At 40.9% G+C, this 22,987-nt stretch overlaps 1 protein-coding gene and 1 long non-coding RNA gene across 6 annotated transcripts in view; one reads left to right on the forward strand and one right to left on the reverse strand.

Moving 5' to 3' along the window:
• The window catches only part of LOC309654491 (endophilin-A3), a 661,335-nt gene that overhangs the window by 83,144 nt on the left and 555,204 nt on the right, over window positions 1-22,987 (forward strand). For 4 of the 5 annotated variants that reach the window (XM_082448502.1, XM_082448513.1, XM_082448512.1 and 1 more), the window contains exon 4: window positions 21,347-21,461. The gene's annotated coding sequence lies outside the window, so the exon portion shown is untranslated. Of the gene's footprint in view, window positions 1-19,074; window positions 21,462-22,987 lie in introns of those variants that run through there. The other variant, XM_082448503.1, reaches the window with a different exon arrangement.
• LOC309654607 overlaps window positions 1-22,987 on the reverse strand; it is a 535,162-nt gene that overhangs the window by 44,851 nt on the left and 467,324 nt on the right. The window lies entirely within an intron of this gene.

Below are 22,987 nucleotides of genomic sequence, written 5' to 3' on the forward strand. Positions count from 1 at the left end.
GTTGTGTGTTTATCCGCTTAAAAGTATATCATGAATCTCTTCACATCTGTAGGTTCTGCCCCAAATTATTTAATCAGTTCTTCTGTTGGACATTAAGGTGGCTTACAACTGTTAGCCATAAAAGAAAGCTGTGATGAATGGCACTATAAACAAAACTATGTACACATACATAATGAGTTTCTTAGGATCAATTCCTAGGAAGATAGTGGCTGGTCAAATAGTGTGCACATTTTTAAGGCTTTGATACACATTGGCAAACTGCCTTCCAGAAGGTCGTTTCAATTTACACTCGCACCTACAAAGTATGAGAATGCCTATTTCCCCACAACCTCACCCAAATTTGGTATTATCAATCTTTAAAAATCTTTGTCAATTTGAAAGTAGAAAATTTATTGTTTAATTGTTTAACCCCTTTCTTTGATTTTTAATAAGGGTAAACAACACATCTTTTCACTTTTTAATCTCTTCTTATGTAAATTGCCTGTTTGTGTCATTTGTTGATTTTATTGAATGCTTATCTGTATCAGACATTGGGTGTTTTTCACTTGGTATGTTCAGCTTTTTCTCATTAATTTTCAAGAGCTCTTGATATAATATTATTAGCCCCTTGCTTATCATGTTATGAAGACTTCATTCCTGCTTGTCCTTTAGCTTTAAGCTCTTTTTTTTAGGAGTTTTAAATGTTTATTTAGTCAAAATTGTCAGCTTTGGTATTACATTAAGAAAGGTTTTCTTCTGATCAAGAATATAAAAATATAATTTTCTATTCCCATTCATTTTTTAATTTTTTCACTACATTTAAATCTTTAATTCCTCTTGCATTTAGTCAGTCTGATGTCTGATATAGGTAAAAACCTAACTTATTTTTTTTCAAAAAATTTTGGCCAATTAACATTATCAATTGCACATGCTATCTTGTCCCTAAAGATTTAACATATGATTGTTTTGATGAATACTTTCTTGATTTTTCGTATGTTTATTAACCACTTGCATTTCTCCTTTGGTGAATGTCTATGCAAGTCCTTTGTCTGTTTTTCTGTTACTGCCTTCATCTCTTATGGATTGGAAAGGATACTTTATATATTGAATCGCAAATACTTTTTTTTTTCACACACACACACTGTATTTTATTTTTACAAGAGATAAATAAACTGACACCAAGCATTGTAAATGGATGACCACAACAAAAGCAACAATGATTGCAATTACCAAACACGAAACACACTCATACTATGTCATAATATTGACTGAATTGCAAATACTTTTTTGCTCATTACATTGCAAATATTTTCCCCATTTTGAACTCTAAGAATTAATTTTCTGGCATAGAGGCTTTACATTTTCTCTAGTCATATTGATCTTTTAATTTATGACTTCTGATTTGGTTGTTGGGCTTGGAAAAGCCTTCCCCTTGCCAAGGTTGTATAAACTGTCACCTATAGTTTACTTTGTTTTCTTCCTTCTTTCCTTACTTCCTTCCACCTTCAACTCTAATTATTTATAGTTTATTTTGATATGTTATATTAGGCAACAATCTGATTTTGTCTTTTCCCAAAAGAGTTACCCAATAGTCCCACTATTGTTTATTGAATAATCTTTCACTCTCTTATTTGAAATGTCACCTTTATCATAAATTCTTGCATGTAGCAGGTCCTGTTCCTTGCTAACATCCTGCCTCTGCCCTGCTTTTAATTCTGGATCATTCCAACCCTCCCCTCTTCCTGCTCCTCCTCTCTGGCTGCTGAGAGCTGCTTGGGAAATTATTCAATTCCGCTGGTTGGTGCTGCTCTAAATTCACAGTTTTCCACCTTAGCTGGACCCTCAACTTTGCCTTGCAGTCACCTCCCTTTCCCAGTCTTGTAACAGCCATTTCAAACCTGCATCTGCTTCATCCTTTACCCCATCACCAGCAGATAACCTCACCTTCTAGCTGAAGAAAACATACGTTCTATTGGATCTTTCTCAACTTCAACCCACCCACCAACCTTCCCTCCTTGAGGAATAATCATCGCCAGTATTTACTGAGTGCTGGACACTGTTTTAGCCACTTTACATGTGGTTTCGTCCTCACAACAACTTTATAAAGTGGGCCCTCTTATTATCCTCTGATAACAGGAAAAGAAACCGAAGCCAAGTTATGTAATTTGCTTAAGGTCACACTACTAATAATGACTGAAAAGTGAAATTAGACTCCTAGTAGCGCCTTGAGAGCTCAAGTTCTTGATCGCTTCTCCGTGTGATTCCTTTCAGTCTTGCCATGTGTTAACAGACGGGGAGAGTGGATTACCTTGGTTTTAATCTTCGTCCTCTGGTGTGGTAGTAAAATCATTCACTTCTTCATTTATTTGACTCTTCCACAAATATTTGAACTCCTTCTATGTACCAGCCACTGTGCTGGGGATACAGGAGGAGGCAAAACCAGACACAGTCTCCATCCTCCCGAAGCTGATAGTCTATTGGGGCTGACAGAAATTGACCAAAGAATCACACCAACAAACACAAAAGCATGTCCCAAATAAATGTTCCAAAGGAAAGGAACATAGTTCTTTGAGAGTAGACAGTAAAGGCTTGAGGAGTGGGGATGAGGGTGTTAGGAGAGAGCCTTCCTGAGAAAGTGACCAGTGAGCTAATAAGCTCAGACCAAAGGATGCGGAGGAGTAAATTACGCAAGGGGCAGGGACAGGCAGGATCCAGACAGAAGGCGGTGCGTGTCAAACGGTTCTCTGCATGTTTCGTGAAATGTTGTGAGAGGTTGCTAGGCAGACACTCATAGACACAGGCCCTCTCTAGGATCCCCACCCAGGTTCAACCCATAGCTGCCCCAGGCCGTGGTCCCTGAGTAAAGACCTTGGACCTGAAAGGTATGAAAGGAAAGAGGCGAGCTCTCCATCCAGTAGTGCCGTGACTTAACTGCAGCTCTTCTGCCTGTGGCTTGTTGTACCCATATAGGATGCTAGATGATAGCATTCGACTACAGACTCTCCCGACTTTCACCATGTTAACAGCTCTTATTGGAAGAGCCATTATGATTCTCTGTGGGAGGAGGGATATCAGTTTACAGGGCAAACCTGGCTTTCACATGTTTTCAGGTGCAGGGACTTACATCAGTGAGGGACACGCCTCACCTCTAGTCCCACTCCTGACTCTCTTCATGGGAGTGCAGTGAGTTATCTGATTAGAAAAGAGCTGACATACACTGGTTTACATTTCTCCATTTGGAGGAGCTGATCTATCAACAGCCTGTTACTCTCCTTCCCTCTCACCTGGGACAGGTACCAGGCTGCCATCCTGGGTGAGGATGTGTCCGTTACTGACCTGAATTTTCCCTGCCTGGGCTCCCAAGGTCTGTCCAGGGGTGATATGGAGGGGCCGTATGTACTGCGAGTGTTGGCAAGCCCTTTTGGCCATGAATGTAAAGACACATTCTCTCATCAGCTTGTTAACAATAAAACTGATGGCTTAAATCTCTATCCATCTGCTTCACATGTCTTATATTTATCAATTGGTTCCATATTTAGGAAAGAAAAAAAAGGAATATTATTTATCAACTCCCCCCCACCCCCGCACCCAGCCCAACCCACCTGTAGGACATGTATGGAGAGTATTTTCTCCATTTAAGGCTTTGTGGTACTAAATCAAGTTCTCTAACTAGATACAGGTGGAGACATCTTCAAACACAAGAATCAGTGCCCATTCCCTTCTTCCATTCCCTAGCCTGGGAGGTAATGGAGGATCTGAATGGGAAACAGGGAGACTTCAAAACTCAGCTCCAATGTGATGTCTGAAGCTAATTTCCAGGGTACACACAATTTCAAACATAGCAGCAGCATACCTTACCACCACATAGAAATTCTATCCATTATCCACAATTCTGGATCATCCATGCCTCTGTAGCCCTCCATTGATGTGGGTACTTGGGAGAGGCTATCTAGCCAATGTTCCAGAGTTCACATTAGTTACAGTTACATTTTGGCTGGGGATGCAGCCTCTCTGCTCTGCAGTGTGTCCTCCCTGCCCATTAACCAAAGGCATCACGTGGTCACTCAAGGGAACTGAAGGTGTAGAAAGAGCCTTCCCTTTTCACCGGGTCCTGCCTCCCCTCATTTGTCAGCGGGTCCTCAGAGTTCTTATCGCTCAGCTGGTCCTGTAGCAGAGAGGGGGCTGGCAGTAAAGGCAGGCAGTCTTGTGGGCATGGCAGCTGCCAGGGGAGGAGAACAAGTCATGGCCTCTGAATAGATCTTATGAGAAGGGAACAGGCCCAGAACTCCAGGTTGAGGTCCCATAGAGGGACACATTGCACTTCTCCTTCATCAGAGTCACCAGGTAGAGACAGGGGTATCGGTTGGCCAGGGGGTACGAATAGCTCTGAAACCTTGAGAGAGGCTAGTTCACACCATTGTCTTTGGGCCCCTTTGCAAGGCTGCATTTTGGTGATTTACTGTCTGTGGGAGAGAGTGAGGAGAGTGGAAGATGATTGACAGGTGTCAAAGCCACATGTGTGGGAAAAACCATCAATGTGGAAGTGGATTCTTTAAAGGCTTTGTATTGGTACAACTGCAAGGGCAGATACATAACAGCAATAATGGCTGGCACTTTTGAGACCTTAAAAGTGTGCTAAGCATCATGCTAAGCCACTAAATTCCAGATAAGGAGGAAGATGAGGGGTGAAGCTGAGGTTTAGCTGAAAATGCACTTTCAGGAGTAAGGGTCCTGGCCTCTACCTAGGGTGTCAGGGGCAACCTGTCAATAACTCTGTAACCGTCTCGGCACCCACCAGTCTGAGGCTGCATGAAGGAAAGCCTCTGGGGACTGTCAGGCAGGGATGCATGTTGGGGGACAATGAAAGGCATCTACGGAAGCCTGCGTCCCAGGGGCTCTGAGCATCTCCTCTACACTGTGCCCTCTTAGACGGAACCAAGGGGCCCACTGGCTGCGGCCTGATAAAGGCTTGCCAACCCCTCTCCTCAGCTTGCTGCAGAAGCACTCCCATCTCAGAGGAATCTTCTGGAGACTCCCGAGCTCCCCCACTCTGGTACCTGTTTGCAAGTGTGGACCTAGGAAGTCCAGAGTTTACAGAAGTTTTCTTGACACCTCCCCTACTGTGACTGCTGAGGCCTCTAATAACCCCAGGATTCTCACAGGCCCCCCCGAATTCCTTCTTGTAAGAGAAACAACAAGCCTCATCTCCTCTGTCCATGCTGTGGAGGAAATATGACCTGGTGTTTCTGGAACCGTAACAAGCACACTTAGGTTCAAATTCAGGTTTAGGATTCAGCTCATCCTCTCAATCAGAGAAGGTAAAAGAGCCAAGACAGAGGGGGAAATATCCATATGGACAGTCGTGTCTTTATTTATTTTAAAAATAGTTATCTTGGATCCCAGAGTTTACATGTTTTGAATCTGTTTCAGGGCTCTGGCATGCACCCTGGTGTGTAAAATACACATGGTGGGGATGTTGCCTACAGAAGTAGGAAGTCATCTTAAGGGATTTAGGGAAAAGGTAGACCATAGACCTTCTGAGACCTTAATGATCATTTGTGGCTGGGATGCTAATGTGTCTGAGAAACAGCAGAGCTGCTGCTCTCAAACAAAAGCAAATTTATAAGCAAATAGGGGACTTCTATGACAGTCTCAAATACTGGGCAAATTAAGTGTATTGTTAAGTATTGAATATCACAGGCCTTGGCCAAGCCTCTTCCTCCTTTTGTCTGCTCCCCAGACCCCATTCAGTCCTTTATTCAATATGTATTTATTTGAGGAGGAAGTATTCCTAATACCCCTAGAGTCTAGGTTTCCATTTTAGCTTGAATTTAGAGTTAAATATGTAATTTGTTTGCTCAGCAGTAGTCTTTGATGGGGATGTTTATCTTGTCTGGGAAATGTTTGGAGGTATGAAACATCCTCAGAAGTCAGCTGGGCCTGTCTCTCTTCCAGAAAAGGAATCCCCTCTGTATAAGTTCTGTTCAAGGTCAAGAAATAGAAAACCCAACTCAAAATAGCTCAGACAATAAAGGGATTTATTGGTTTTTGTAACTTGTAGAGCAGAAGTTGGGCTGGTTTGATCCAGTGGCTTAGTGAGGAAATTAAGGATGGTGTTTCTTGCCGTCTCTATGCTCTGACTTCATCCTCTTGGAAAGCTTCATCCTAAAGCTGGTCTCCCTTATGGTGGCAAAATGGCTGCAGAAATTCCTGGCTTCACATATGCACAGCATGCCCTCCAGAAGATCAGAGAGTGTCCTTTTCTAAAGTGCTTTCAAAAAGGCGAGCAAGCATTTTTTAGTTTTCAGAAGTGCCTCGCCTTATGGCCCAGAGACCTGAATTGGGTCACATGCTCATTGAAGAATGCTATGAGCTGATTGGCTCAGACAAATGTCATGGCAAAGATTTATGATCATCATGGTTGACTTAGACCAAGAAGGACTCATCCTTGGAGCATTCATAGAATATGGCTGCTACACAGTGGGGTGTGGGTAAGGAGTGGGTGTTGAGGACATTACTACATGGCCTACCACATTCCCCCTCATGTCCCTGGCAAGCTTGGTTACCCAGTTTTCAGTGCCTGGATGGAAAGCATATTACCAGTGAGGCAGCTCATGCTGTTGTAGGTCAGTTGTGACATGGTCCCTTCTTGTATAAGATACGGGCTGCCTCAAGAATCTGCTCGCATCTCCACCATCTGATACCTCACAGAACAAAGCCAGTTCCTCTTTTAAGAGAGAGCCCTTCTTTTTTTCTGAGCAGAGGAGGGAGTGAGATACTGATTTTTCAGGGAACAGGAGGAAAATGAATGGACTATCCTTCCTTCCATGCCTTCCTCAGGGCTTTGCCTCAAGAAGGCAATTCTTGGAGTGGTGTCTTAGACCAACAGCTGTGGCATATTAATGGTATCCTAAAAGTGAAGATGAAGAAGGTCTTTAAGATGTTTGCCTTGGTATGATCTTTGTGGGTTCCTCATTCCTGTGTAGGTTGCCCTTTTGGATGTGGCATGTCTTGCTTGTTCCCGTGTATGTGATGGAGCTCCCCTCCCAGAGCCAATTTAAGGTGCATGGGATTGTGGTGTATTTAGAGATTATAAATTACCCCCGAGGGTCAGTTCTCACCTGACCTTGTGTGTGCCTAATAAGTGGAAGGTCTGTGTCATGTTGTAAATACTATAATTTCAGTGACAAAATAAGCTACTTCTTGCCTCAAATATCAACCCACTGGCCTAAAAGTATGCCTTACCCCATATGCTAGTACCAAAGACTGCACTTAAGCCACCTGAAAATAATAAGGTAAACTTTTATTCTAATCTTTATTCATTTCTTTTTCATGTCTTATTGTACTAGAAGAAACTTTATAAATTAATTAATAACAATGGTAACTACTAGGCAGTAAACTCCTTGAGAGCAGACAACATTTTAATATAAGTTTGTGTCCCAGCACCTAGCATCTGGGACATAGTTGAGAGACTGAATGTACACATGGACAATGACCAGACCAAATATAAAAACAGAACTTTTACCCACAACCTGCCCAGGAAACAAAATGCTCTATCTACAGTAATTAGCCCAGGAAGCTGGTCTGCTATAAGCCAGACTTGCAGGAAGCCAAGTGCTATCTCTAGCAACAATCCAGGAAACTAAACAATAACTTCTCTAACAATTGGCCCCAAATGGCCAGGACATTAATAACTAAGAGTTCCCCTAATTTTTGTCCTGGTTTCCGCCTTAGGACCAACCAGAGAAAGCCAAATATGCACCCCTAACCAATCACATAGGATACCCTGCTTCTAGTTAGCCCACCTCCAGCTCCCCCATGCCAACAGCCTCCAATCAGGGCACACCTGAAGCCTTCTGTGTTTTCCCACTGTATAGCTTACTCACTTCTCTGCCTGCCTTTGAGTCTCTGCCAAAATGCAAGTGATGGTGGTTGACTCCCTTACGACAGCAAGTTCAGAATAAATAGCTTTTGCTTTCTTCATTTGGTTGGGCTTCATTTACTTCCACAGAGTAGATGCTCAATAATTGCTGGGGGCAGGAAGAAAAGAATAAAATATAATTAGGAAATCTAATCAGATACATTTTTCCCCCAGATTTATTGAGATATAATTGACATATCATTGTGTAAGTTTAAGGTGTACAATGTGTTGTACATAAATACACACAAATTTCATTTGCCAATTATACCTCAATAGAACTGGAAAAAATCCACATTAAAAAAAGAATGAAGGAAGGAAATAGGGAATCTCTGTTTTGTTCCTTTGCTTAGAGGGGCTACTAGCTTTTTGCCATTCGACATAGTTTTGGCTTTTGTTTTAGGGTAACCACCTCTTTAGAGTGTTAAGAAGTGCTTTTCATCAATATTTGTTTAATTTTTTCTTTAAAGGTAGTCCCTTGACTTTTGTAGAAATTGACAAAGTAAAAGCACATGGGCTTCCTCTCCCATATTTCATTAAATATCCATGAAGATATGCAAATAGAAAAACAAATCTCCCTCAGCTTTGGGAACTTTGGATAAAATTAAATGTGTCAAAATCTGGGTACTAAATACAGTACTAAATACTGTACTAAATACAGCTCCACAGGGTACTAAATACAGCTCTGCGGGGCTGGATTAACAGCTAATTCCTCCATGCCTTTTAGTGTAAAACAGTGCTAAGTGAGATCCAGCCTTGGCTGACCTCCCCATCAACATCCCCTAACTCATTGTTTTGCCAGCAGGATGAACCAGGCTTCTCTAGAAGAGGCTTGCCCTCTGGCGTTCCCAGCAGCACATGAATGGCTACGCCCACCAGAGACTGGGGAGGTAAGCAGGGAAGACCTTTGTCCTCAGCAGAGGATGCCAGGGCTGAGATGAAGGAGACAGCTAAAATCTCTCCTTGAAGCTTCCTTTTGGCTTCATGAACAGGCAGGACTTAAAATCCAGAATTGTGTTCCACTTTCCTCCTCCTTATCCTCTGAAACAACATTCATAGTCACAAGGGGGAATTTCTTCCTGGCGTGCTGGGTTGGGGCTCTTTGAATTGCCTGGGGAATTGGGATAGAGACCTGTGTAAAACAAAGATCAGGAAACCTGCCCTCAGCCTCAGGCTTGTGAAAGGGAGATGGAGCCTCCGGAGGGGCCCAAGGACAATCCAGGCACACTGGGCACTCTCCACCTGGGACACTGTTTGTTAATGGATGGAGCACCTGAAAACAGAAGAGACATGGGCTTTGTGTAAAAAAACCTGTGAAGGCACACATCACAGTGAAGACTGAGAAAAAGGGCTTTCTCAGAAATACATCTATTGCAGTAGAATTTAAATTTCAAGGGGACAGACCCTTTTCCATTCACTCTTTTATCCTAGCTCCTGGAACTGGGTTTGACATATACTCATCACTTCATAAATGTATTTTTTTTAATTTAAAAAAAATTGAAGTGTAATTGATTTCCAATGCTGTGCCAATCTCTGCTGTGCAGCAAAGTGACTCACTTATACACATACAGACATTCTTTTTTAATATCCTTTTCCATTATGGTTTATCACAGGATATTGAATATAGTTCCCTGTCCTATACAGTAGGACCTTGTTGTTTATACTTCATAAATATGTTTTGAAGAATGAGTGTAACACAGAAGCAGTTTACAAAGTACCTGCTTTGTATTTCAAATAAATAACAAGACATCATTTCCTCTTTTAAGAATGATCAGGCCATGAAAAGAAAAGAATGCACTGTCCAACCCGCCAGAACCATTGGTTCTGATTCAGTAGGTCTGGGGTGGGGCCTGGGATCCTGCATTTCTAACAATGGTCCACAGGAAGCTGGTGCTGCTGGGGTATATCACACGCTGAGCAGTAAGAACTTAACAGTCTGGGAAGTAGCCCCATGCAGGAAGCATTAACTCTTCCTATCTCTCAGCACCAAGATGGACAGCTTACATCTCAAGAGATACAGAGAGTGCAAGTGATGGTCCAGTGTGGAGGCCAATTACTCTAGAAGTTAAAAAAAAAATACAGAAAACAATGTATATTTTGATTCGAATAAAAAGGAAATGACGTTCTTAGGCAGCCTTGCTATTCAGAAACAAAAGCTTTTCATCATGCTTTGATTAAAGGTAAGGCGCTTTCTTAATCTGGATCCATTGACTGAACAGCTGGACAAATCCCAGTTTGGAAAATTATTGCCAAATGTTGTGGAATCTCCCTTACCATGCTGGTTCTACAGTTTGGTTGGAATTCTGTGCTTGGGACAGATGGATGTTGGGGAAATTACTTTGCTTCACTTAATGTTGCAGACCCTGGGACTTGTGCGTGATAATTACCAAAACCACCGGTAACGAACACTTTTCCAAATTATGACTCATTCCCCTTAGCTGACTCTTCACAATGTCTGCTTAGCCGTACCGTCCTGATCACTCCTTTTGTCATCTGACTTGCAGACGGGTGCCTGATCTCCTTTGATATACTGTACATGACATCCTAACAAACTCTTCTCTTTAATCAAAGGAATCAGATGTATGCCACCGTCAGAAGTTGGGTGGGGCGAACACAGAGCAGATGTGTTCATGCAGGTCAGATGGAATGAGTGGATTTGGAACATACACTTGGCATAATCTTTAACTTAACCCTAGGATCTAATTTTAAAATAAAACCCCCCATTTTTTCACAAGGCAGAGACATTGTAGCCAGCAGCTTTTAACAGCAGCAAAAAAGCAGAAGTCCTGAGATAACTTTTCATAAATCCATTTAGAAGAATAGCATTACGTGTGAAAATTCTTGGGCCACAGACTCTCACCTTTTAAAATATCTAAAGAAAAAACACTTTCACATTCAAACACCAGAAGGGATATGTATCTGTGAATTTTAAAGCAGCCTTGCAAATAAAGACAAATACACTACTGACCTATACATATTAATTTTTAAAAATCATAATGCCAGATGTATGTCCACAGTAGGATGGAAATAAGTAGTATTTTTTCTAACAATTCTGCGGGATTGTTTTCTTTCAAAAGGGGAACAGGTACTCAACAAAGGGTCTGTACTGATGGACATGCTCAAGAAGTGCTGGGATGAGATGCAGATGGTGAGCCAGAGGTTGGACTAATTACCTGGCAAGGGCTCTTTTAAACCTGGTATATCGGAGATTCTGTGTCTGAGACAGCCACCCATTTCCTTCACTCCAGCTCGAGGCTGCTGCATGTGGTCAAGGAAGGGCCATACTGATACGTATAAAATAGATAACTAATAAGAACATGCTGTATGAAAAAAAAAAAAAAGGAATGGCAATACTGGATGTGGCTGTCTGGGCCCAGTTCCCTCCCGCCCCTTAACCTGCCTCTTCTGGATACCCAGCGCTGCCTGCCAAACCTTTGCATAGCAGACTCCTGTCATGCCCTGCACTGGCTCTCCTCCCAGCTCACCTTCTCTGGCAAATGACACCTGCCCCTCCCAGCCCTTCCGTGGTGGCCATCAATATCACTTCTGGAAAGGAAGAGAACAATCAAACTACTCTCCTAGAATTCTCTCCTTTATCCACAAACGGTCTCCTTATTTTCATCACTTTCACTTTTGGGAGACAGGGTGAGAAAATAGACTGTATTCTTTGTTTATGTAGATTTGAATCCTAGCTCTTCCACTTACTCTCTGGTGACCTTGAGACACCTGTCTATACGTAGCTACAAAGCTGGGAAATGCTGTCTCTAACTTGTTGGGCAAGTGTTCGTTCAAAACTCAGGAAGTTCTGTTACTAAAAGGAAGAAGGAGAGGATGGATATTAGGGGACAATTAACATTCTCTGCCCTAAAGGTGAACCTGAACCCAGTCAGGAATAAAACTAATGTAAAATGTGCTTCTCAAAGATCTTTGTGGCCTTCCCTGAAGAGTAGAAGAACCCAAACTCCTAGGGACAGGGCCAGAAGAATGGCTGTTACACTCACAGGGAACATGCCTGCTCTGGGCCTTCTGAATTCCCCCATACTCCAGTTAAAATTCTTTAGTGTTTGAACTGACTAATGGTGGATTTCTCTAATGAGGGTGGGAAGGAAAAGACACCACTGGAGGAGAAATATTGAGAAGATGCCAGAGGCATCTGTCATGAAACTTACTTTTTGTTCTGTATACTTTGTGTTTTGTGGCAGTAGTATACATTTAACCCCACCAGTAACCTGCCACGAGGTGAACATGGGCCCCCTTGTGTGCAGCAAAGGAGGCAACTTACCGAGATTGCCCTGTCCCCTGGGCCTGCAGAGCGATGACCTTTTTGCCACAGGAAATTATTCTGAGGGTTCAGTGTGACCCTCAGATAAGCAATAACAGCAGAAGACACTGAATTGTGCCTTAATATTTTCAGGACAGACGATCATAGCAAGAAATATTTCAGGACCTCACAAAGTAAAAGCAACCCCAAATAAATGAACCCTCATAATATTTAACTGATAAGTCTTGCATGATACACATACTGTTTTCTACTCTCTGCCTTAGTTATTTGTATACATGTCTTCATTTCTTTTCTCTCATTAATTTATTTGAACAAATGACAGAGTAACAAATATATGAGTTGAATGATTATCCAGAGAGAGAAGGACAGAATGCTCAGATGTATGACCTTGTTGTAAGACTGGAACATACAGAACATGTCATGGAGTTTTTTTTGTTTGTTTGTTTGTTTGTTTTATTGGAGTGTAGTTGCTTTACAATTTTGTGTTAGTTTCTGTTGTACAGCAAAGTGAATCAGTTATACGTATACACACATCCACTCTTATTTAGATTTCCTTCTCATCCAGGTCACCACAGAGCACTGAGTAGAGTTCCCTGTGCTATACAGTAGGTTCTCATTAGTTACCTATTTTATACGTAGTAGTCTATGTATGCCAATCCCAATCTCCCAATTCGTCCCATCCCCCCTTCCCCCCTTGGTGACCATAAGTTTGTTCTCTACATCTGTGACTCTATCTCTGCTTTGTAAATAAGTTCATCTGTACCATTTTTTCTAGATTCCGCATATAAGTGATATTATATGATATTTGTTTTTCTCTTTCTGACTTATTTCACTCTGTATGACAATTTCTAGGTCCATCCATGTCTCTGCAATCTTCTTTATCCATTCCTCTGTCGATGGACATTTAGGTTGCTTCCTTGTTCTGGCTGTTGTAAATAGTGCTGCAGTGAACATCGGGGTGCATGCAACCTTTCAAATTATGGTTCTCTCCAGATATATGCGTAGGAGTGGATTGCTTGTAGAAGAAATGGAAAGAGAAACAGCTGATTCAGAGGGAAGGCCTTTGCTAAATTTACTTAGTATTATAGGGAAATTAGCTGCTAAGCATATGTTCTTCTTTCTTCTCTAAGCAAAATTGGGAGGACCAATTTCTACCACATGGAAGCATTTCCAGATTGCGAAGTTATTCCAAAAAAGGAAAAAAATGGTTTATTAATATGCAATACACAATATGGATTTCCAAACACTGCTAGACCTACAAAACCTGTCTGAAATTAGGAAGTATGCCAATGACCTAAAAAAGAAAACCCATTCAGAATGGAAGGGAGGAGGCAGATAGGACAATAATCTTTCCGTTATTCTCAGTCCAGAAGTCTACTGCCCGCCGCTGCTCCTGTCCTGCCGCAGCATCACGAGATATTGTCCGGTCAGCATCTCCAAGGGACTAAAATTGTAGACAAATGAATACAAACTCTAAATGTTCAATTATTTTGTTTGTAGACAAGATGACACTTGAAGCTTTGGAATAGAATGGGAGACCCAACCATACGCATGCAAAAGCAACATACTTTTTCCAGAAGACCACGGTCAATAGTGGGAAATGCCTGCTGGCAGGAAGCTTTTAAATTATGGAGACCATTATGCACAGCAGACATGATTTGAGCAAACATCTCTTAGAGTCAAAATATGAATAGATAATGGACTCTGTGAAAAGAAGGATCAATGAGGCATTGCAATTTACAAACACAGAGAGATGGACAGATGCCTGGGGAGACAGTTGGATGTTGGGATTACACCTCACCCAGGTTTTTATGAAAGCCTTGTATTGGGAGTAAACAGACAGGCTGTAAAGTGTAGCAGTTATAAAATATTTGAAATCTTTTCTAATATTTCAGTTTAAGACAGTGTTTCTCAACCAGAGGCAATTTTGCCCCTGGGAGGACATCTGGAACCATCCAGAGACATTTTTGTCACAACTGGCGGGAAGTTGGGGTACTTCTGATAGAAGCGAGGGATGCTGCTAAACTTGTAATGGACAGAACCTCTTCCACTCTCCATCACAACAAAGAATTATCCAGCCCAACATGTCAATAGTGTCAAGAATTATCCAGCCCAACATGTCAATAGTGTCAAGAATTATCCAGCCCAACATGTCAATAGTGTCAAGGTTGAGAAACCCTGTCATAGGAGAAAAACTGCATGAAAGATTTTTAAAAGGGGCGATAATCCACAACTCCTTGAAATAGGATATGTACCCTACAGCATGAAGCTGGACCTTCCTAAGGAAGAGGGAGAGAAGCTGCATTCATGCTGTAAAACTAGCCTTCAAGACAAAGCAAGAAGAAAAGACTTGGAAACTCAAGCAGTCCCTGTAGTGAGTTACGTAGTTCATCTTGGTCATACTTTTTGTTGCTACCTGGCTCTGATAAAATCAATCACTTTTGAGAATCTTGCATACACCATAAAGTAATCGAGAAAAATTTATTAATAAAACATAAGGAATGTTGTTGTCAGTCCATGTGGGCTGCTACAAATCTCTTGGATCCAGGTTCAAAGGCACATGGGAATGCTACAAGAGCTGGGCTACTGCATTGTCCAGATTCCAAGACAAGTTGCACAGCACCATGATGTTGGAAAGGCTCATTCTTTTTGGTGTTTGGATCAGGAGCCCAGCTTGGACTTGTGACAAGCCCACATTTCCACCAACAAATGCCAGGGGGTCTGCCCAGTATCACCTCTAGCTTTTTATTGTATCTTCTGCAGCACATGAAAGAAACTCATCTATGTTCATAAATCATAAAATAAACTGGGATTGGGAACAGCGCATAATTTTATCTCAATTCAAACATATCTTAGGTTTTTAGATGTCCATGAATAAGCTGATTTACCTGCTTACTATTTAAAAGTGATTTATCTTCACTTTCCTGCTTAGTTCAGAAGAAGCATATCTACGTCTTTCTAAGTCTATTCTCACACCTGATTTGAATCGGGTCTCCCTTGAGATCATGTTATATCAACTCTCCCCTTTTCTGTAACTTCTCTCGGGTTCCTTCTCCTTCCTTTGCTGTCATCCCATGACTGGTTCATGCAGGGATATAAAGGTCCAGCCCCCTCGTCTAAACCAGGGGCATTTCCCAAGGGCCATGCCAGCTCCAGAGATTCCCCAGGGGAAGGACTGAGGCTCTTATCAAGATAGCATTACAGTTCTTTTCCTTTCTCCGTCCAATCCTGCTTCCATGCCCTTTCTTCCAGAGGTATTGATTTAAGAGCAATCCCTGATAAAGGTCCTGCACTATCAATTTTCTCTCAGATTCTTCTTCCCTAGACACCCAGCTGGAGAAGCATGTGTTGGCTCGCAGCCTGATCTCTTGTCTCCATCCAGATTTCAGATTTGGACAGCTTCACCTCATCAGTGATCACATCTTCTATTTTTTTTCCGTGAGTTTTGAGGTCTGGGAAAGGAATAAAAATACCTTCATTCTTGCTATATTTAAAAAGAATACAGAGTCAAAATAACTAATGCATAAAATTTAATTTTGATCTAGTAATTTCAAACTTTTAGAAAAGTTGCAAAAACAGTACAAAGGACTTCTGTATACCCTTTATCTAGATTCAGCAATTGTTTGCATATTTTCCCCCACTTGCTTCTTTATCAATCTCTCTTTCTCTCTCTCTGTACACATACACATACCTATATATCATACGTAAGTGCATATTATTGTTATTATTTGAACCACCTGAGAGTAAGTAGCAGACATTGGACCCTGTGATAGACTGAATATTTGTGTGCCGCTCCCAAATTCTTACACTGAAACCTAATCCCCAATGTGATGGCATTTGGAGATGGGGCCTTTCAGACGTGATTAGGTCATGAGCGTAGAGCCCTCCTAAATAGGATTAGTGCCCTTAAATAAAAGAGATCCCAGAGAGTTCCCTTGTTCCTTCTGCCATGTGAAGACACAGTGAGAACACGGCCATCTATGAACCAGGGAGTCCCCACCAGACACCAGATCTGCTGGCACCTTGATCTTGGACTTGCTAGCCTCCAGAACTGTGAGAAATAAATTTCTGTTGTCTATAAGCCACCCAGTCTATAATTGTCTGTTATAGCAGCCCAAGCTGGCCAAGACAGACCCCCTTATCCCTAAATACTTGAGTGTGTATTTCCTAAGAACCAGGACATTCTCTTACATAATCACAGTACAAGGATCTCAACTGGGAAGTTTAACACTGATACAATACTCTCTGTCAACCCATGGTCCATATTCAATTTTGTCAATCGTCCCAATTGTGTCCTTTTTAGCTATTCTTTTTTTTTTTGGATATGCTACAACATTTTTATTCATTTATCTGTTGATAGATACTTGAGTTGTTTCCAGTTTGTGGTGATTACAAATAAAGCTGCTATGAATATTCATGTACAAGTATTGAATGCTTTCATTTCTCTTGGGTAAATACCTAGGAGTGGAATGGCTAGTCATATGGTATAGGTGTTTGTTTAATTTTTCAAGAAATGAAAAATTGTTTTCCAAAATAGTTGTACCACTTTACATTCCCACCAACAGTATATGAGTTCAAGTTCCTCCACATCTTCACAAACACTTAACACAATCAGTCTTTTTAATTTTAGATGTTGCAACAGGCATGTGGTGGTATCTCATTGCAGTGCTTCTTCCAGAGAAGCACGTGGATGTCCATGCCCCCTGCCCAAGGCCAGGTTGTCTTTCTTTCTTTTTTTTTTTTTTTAACTTTATTTTATTTATTTATTTTTACAGTAGGTTCTTATTAGTCATCCATTTTATACACATCAGTGTATACATGTCAATCCCAATCTCCCAATTCATCACACCACCCCCACCACCCCCCCACCGCTTTCCCCCTTGGTGTCCATACGTTTGTTCTCTACATCTGTGTCTCAATTTCTGCCCTGCAAACCGGTTCATCTGTACCATTTTCTAGATTCCACGTATATGCGTTAATATATGATATTTGTTTTTCTCCTTTTGACTTACTTCACTCTGTATGACAGTCTCTAGATGCATCCATGTCTCTACAAATGACCCAATTTCATTCCTTTTTATAGCTATTCTTTTCTGGTTCAGAATCCAATCTAGAATTATTCTTTGCATTTAGTCGTCATGAATTATTAGTCTCTTAAATCTGGAACTGTTCCTAGAGCTCTTTTTTCCTTTCATGATTTTGACATTTTTGAAGACTACAGGTCAGTTATTTGATAGCATGTCCCTTGATTTGGGTTAGTTTGGTGTTTCCTCTGATTAGATTTAAATTTTTAATTTTTGGCAGACATGCCCCAGGAGTGATGTTGTGTTATTGTCTGTGTATCACATTAGGAGGGACATGATGTCAGTTTGTCATAATTTTGGTGATGTTAACTTTGATCACTTGGTTAAGAAGGTGTCCACCAAGTTTCTTCTCTGTAAAGTTCTATCATCCCCTTTGTAGTTACGGGAGATACTTTGAGATTATGTAAACACCCTGTTACTCATCAAACTTTCACCCACTAATTCTAGCCTTCACTGATAATTTAAAAACTATTATTCTTCCATTTATTATTTCTTCTATGCGTAAGAAAGAGTTGTCAGAATATATTTATTTATATCAGAATGGACTTGTGGATTCTTTATTTTATTCCGTGGGTTAGAATTCACCCAATTTGATGCTCAAATTGTTTCCTCATGATTATTTAATTGGACTCCCAAACTGTTTAAGGTTCAGCCAGTGGGAGCCTTGTCAGGTAGGCTCCTGTGTCCTTCAGACGTGCTGCCACCATTTTTTTTTAACACATCCATATTTTCTGGTGGGATGAGATGTTTCAGGTTCATACTGTACTATCCCTGCCCCATTCCTGGAATCAACCCTTTCTTCAAGGAGCCATTCTCCTTTTAGAGAAGAATAGTATTTAGAAATCAAATCTGGGCACTGGGTGTGTTTATTGCTACTGGAGTCATTGCTTTGAGGCCCTCCCAGCTGTCAGGGCTAGGAAATATATCAATCTCTAATTAAAAACCTTATATTATAAACCGTTCATACTGATTCCTCTATTCCAATCCAACACTCCAAGGTTTACTGTAGTCTTCCTGTTTCCATATTTCTAACGCCCTTCTTCAACAGTGAGAAACTTGGCTTTCATTATCCTCAATGAATTCACTCATTAGCTCCAGCTTCTGAATTACTAACATCCCACTGTGAAAAAGCAAACCGACTAACTAGAATGAAATGTGTGTTTAAAGGTCTTTTTCTATTATTTAGGTAAAATTTACATACAGTAAAATGCATAGATCTTAAGTATATAGTCTGATGAAGTTTGATCAGTGATTATGTAACTATCATTATAATCAAGACGTAAACTATTTCCATCAGCCCAGAAATTTCCTTCATGCCCCCTTTTAGTAAATCCTATCCCCCATGGGCAACTACTGTTCTGAATTCTATCACCACAAATTAATTTTACCTATTCTTGAACTTCATATAAGTGGAATATACAGTATGTACTCTTCTTTGTCTGGCTTCTTTTATGAAACATAATATTCTTCAGATTCATCCATGAATCTCAAATTCATGTATGTACATTCATTCATTCATACATGTTGTTGCATGTATCAGTTGTTACATTTTTATTGCTAAAAAGTAGTTCATTATGTGAATATTTTACTATTGTCTATTCATTCTCCTATTGATGGACACTCGGTTGTTTTTGACTATTATGAATAAAGTTGTTATAAACATTCTTATATAAGTCTCTTTTAGGAAAAATGTTTTCATTTTTCTTAAGTAAATACGTAGCATGTCATAGGATGGTTGTATATTTAACTTTATAAGAAACTGCCGTAAAGCAATTATACTTCAATAAAGATGTTAAAAAAAAAAAAAGAAAGTGCCAAACCATTTTCAAAGTAATTGTGTACCAGCAAATTAGTTCATACCAACGGTATATGAGAGTTCCAGTTGTTCCACATTCTTGTCAGTACTTGGTGTTGTAAACTGTTTTAATTGTAGCCTAGTTTCTAGTGGATGTGAGGTGGTATCTCATAATGGTTTTAACTTGCATTTCCCTGACGACAAATGATGCTGAGCATCTTTTCATGGGCTTATTGGTCATTTGTATACCTTCTTTTGTGAATTGTCTGTTCAAAGTCTTTTGCCCATTTTTACTTGTACTGTTTGTCTTTTGATGTAGATTTGTAGGAGTTCCTTATTTATTCTAAATACAAGTCTTTCTTCAGATATATGTATTGTGATTATTTTCCCCCAGCAGGTGGTTCTCTGTTTAATTTCCTCAATGGTGTCTTTTGATAAGCAGAATATTTTGATTTTGATGCCATCCAGTTTATCAAAAATTTCTTTTATAAGAAATTTCTTATTTCTTATTTCTTATGTGTCTTTTATAAGGAATATCTGCCTATTCTCCTGGTTTTTTATCCTAGAAAATTTGCAATCTTAGCTTTTATGTTTAAATCAATAATCCATCTCAAATTAATTTTTGTGTGTGGTGTGCAATAGGAGTCAAGGTTCATTTTTTTTCCCACATGTTTATCTAATTGTTTCAGCTCCTACTTATTGAAAGAATTTCTTTTCCTCCATTGAATTGCCTTGGTGCCTTTGTTGAAAATCAGTTGTCTTTATATGTGTGGGCCTATTTCAGGACTGTATTCTCTGCCATTAACCTATTTATCTGTTCCTACATTAATACCACATTCTCCTGATTACTGTGGCTTTAATAGTACATTTTGAAATCAGGTAGTGTGTGTCCTTAAGCTTCGTTCTGTTTCAAGATTCCTTTGACTGCTCTAGGTCCTTTGCATTGCCACATATAATTTATAATTAACTCATCTATTTCAACAAAAAATATCCTTTGGGAATTTGATTGGAATTAATCTACAGATTAAATTTGTGGAGAAGTAAACTCTTAATAATAATGTGTCTTCTAATGTATGAACTTGGTGGACTTTGATTTAGACTTTGGCCCTTTGAATTGCTCTCTCGCAAAGTATGTGTGCATATATGTATGTATGTATATGTATATATGTTGGACAGCTCTACTCAATAGAAATTTCTTTACTCTTCTTCCATTGAGCTGAAAATTTTAACTGCTAGCATCTACCTTCCTGGCTCAGAATCAGGGATATTATGTAGATAAACTGATTTTGGAAAGTTAGTGATAAGAATGACTAGGAGAGAGGTATGGATTCCTCTGTACCTGTCGGGAGCACAGGCTATGGTTTTCCTGTATGATGGTCCAATGTGGCTCATGGCACTGGTGGGAAACGGGTTAGAAATGGGAGGGGGGAGCATCTCGAGCTAAGATTAAGGAATTCTGCGGGAGAGATAAATTGTATAAATTTGGCTAAAGTAGCTGGTATTTGAAGAAGCTGAGAGAAAAAGTAGCCCCCTTAGGCAGATACATCCCATGTAAACATATCTCCCCCAAAGGAACATATGTCCCAATCAGGGCTCGGCTGAGTCTTTGGGTCTGAAAGATAAATAGTCTTTCACTTCTCAGGTCTTGTGTGAATATTTCACTATAGCAGAAAACATGACAACTATAACATAATATAAAAATAGCTACTATTTATTGGGCACTCATTCTGTGCCAGGCCCAATACTGCCATTTTACATATGTTTCATTTTTTACAACAACACTTCGGGGTAGATAACATTAGCTATAGTTTATAGATGAAGAAGTGAAGGACTGGAATAGTAGAGTATACCAGGACCACATGGTTAGCAAACGGAAGAGACCTTGCTCTAACTCCCACACCTCCTGGTCTCTCTGCACAGCACTGATGTATATTCCCTTTAAATCTCACAGCCTTAATGCTCCTGAGACCTCAACATCCTGGGGGAAGCCCTGTTGATGTCTAATTTACCTTCTTGGCAACTTCTCTTCTCCATAAATCTAGACCAAGGCCAGGGTGAGCTTCTCTGTCAGATTCTGTCTCCGCTGTGCCTTAATTAGCCCAATGGAGTTGGAACACCATGGCCATCAGGCCTGGAAATTAGACTTGGGAAATCCCTGGTGGTGTTTAGGCCATTATTACTCAGCCTGGGCTTGCTTCTAGGCTTTTAAGTGCATTAGAGCACTTTGCATTGACTTGACTGGCTGCTCCGTGCTGGCTGACTTGTCAAATTACCTCTCATTTGTACAGCTCACCTGATGCTGTTGAAGCACTTTCCTGGCATTGGGAGCTGCTGGTCATCCTGAGGGATCTGGGGACTGAGCCTAGTTTTACAGATGGGGAAGCTGAGACCTGGCTGTATTGAGTAAGTAAGTGTGTATTTGGTCTCCTTCAAATGCTTAATGTTTGCAACTGGAGTGATTTTTTTTTTTTTCATGTGGCTGGTTCTAAAGTTTCAATATGGCAGTTTAATGAACCTCTGAGTGAGGCTTTGTTTGGGGTATCAAAGTGAAGCAGAGAGGGAGCTGATTCGTTGTTGCATACAGGTCCTATAGATCACCCACAGGAATATCTTAGATTTTGGGGTTGACAGTTGTTGTCTCAGTTATCTGGATTCATGGGCTGGTGGTCTAAAGTTACACAGCTGTCCATGTATTCTAATGGGAACTGACTTACCCAAGGCTTCCCAAGGGTGACAGCAGAACCAAGACAGACCTGTGGTCTTGTGATTTCACCTTAGATCCATGCTACCTCTCATAGCATTTACCATGTGCTAGGTTTGGAACTAGACAGACACTTGGGATGGGGCTTATTGGATGGAGTCTGAAGGGCATATACAACCAGGCACAAAGCAGAGTCTCCAGAAATGGCTGAGGCAAAATGAAACCCAACAGTCAGCAATTAGGGCCAGAGCCTCAGTTCCCCAAAGCACTAGCAGAGACACACTAAAAAATGGGGGTCAAAGCAGCCCACCCTATGAACTCGGTCTCATATTGGAGGTAGAGCCAAGGTTGGCGGGAATGCCTTGTCGTGAGCCAGACTGCCAGGAGCAGTGACCCTATTTTAAGTCCCTACCCATTGGGGGAGTGGAGCCTGAGGACTTCCTGTCTCAAGTCTGTCATTCTGGGATATGGGAGTCATACTGAGCTTTCGCGTAGGGACAGTAGGAATGGGGAGCTTGGAAGCGTCAAGGTCAGGTGATGAGACAGGGGCTCATGGGCCAAACTTTCCAGATCTACTAAGTTGGGAAAATAGTGCTTCTGACTGCTGTTCCGGTATCAAGAATACCTTTCCATCTAGTCGTGTCTATTTACCCCTCTCTGAAGGCACAGATCTCTACTTCAGTAAAGTTCTAAAAATTAAGGTATATAAAAATAATGGTGGGGAGTTGTGAAAAGGCTCTTTCTTCAGTACTGGCCCTACGGTTGATCTGGTAGGAAGAGGTGGCTCTGGATGAGGGGAAGCTAAGTAAGTTGTATTTTGAATAAGCCAACCAGGAGATTCAGAGGCAGATAGGGGACCATGAAAACATTTTTATAAACATTACCAAATCCCATTGGCACCCAACTCTGGCCAGGGCCATATGCAGAAGGGAGTCTCTGGCATAGCAGCCTCTATCCAGGATCCTCAGACAGACTTGCTGCTGCGGCCCCAGGCCTGTTACCCAAGTTCCTTGCCTAGACATTGGCCCAGTCTTATTGTCCAGATTTTGTACTTTGGGTATCTGCCCATTGTTCCCCAAATTCTTAGCCTTGGTTCCTTTGACCCAACTCCCTGCCTACCCCCCTCTCCCCAACCCCCACCCCCTGCTTCACCATCACCTGTCCTAGTTACTCTCCTGGAACTTGACCACCTCTTGTCTTTATTTTTTTAATTAAAAATTTTTTTTAA

The sequence above is a fragment of the Balaenoptera physalus genome (assembly GCF_965194825.1).
Source record: "Balaenoptera physalus genome assembly, chromosome: 2".
Lineage (NCBI taxonomy): Eukaryota > Metazoa > Chordata > Mammalia > Artiodactyla > Balaenopteridae > Balaenoptera > Balaenoptera physalus.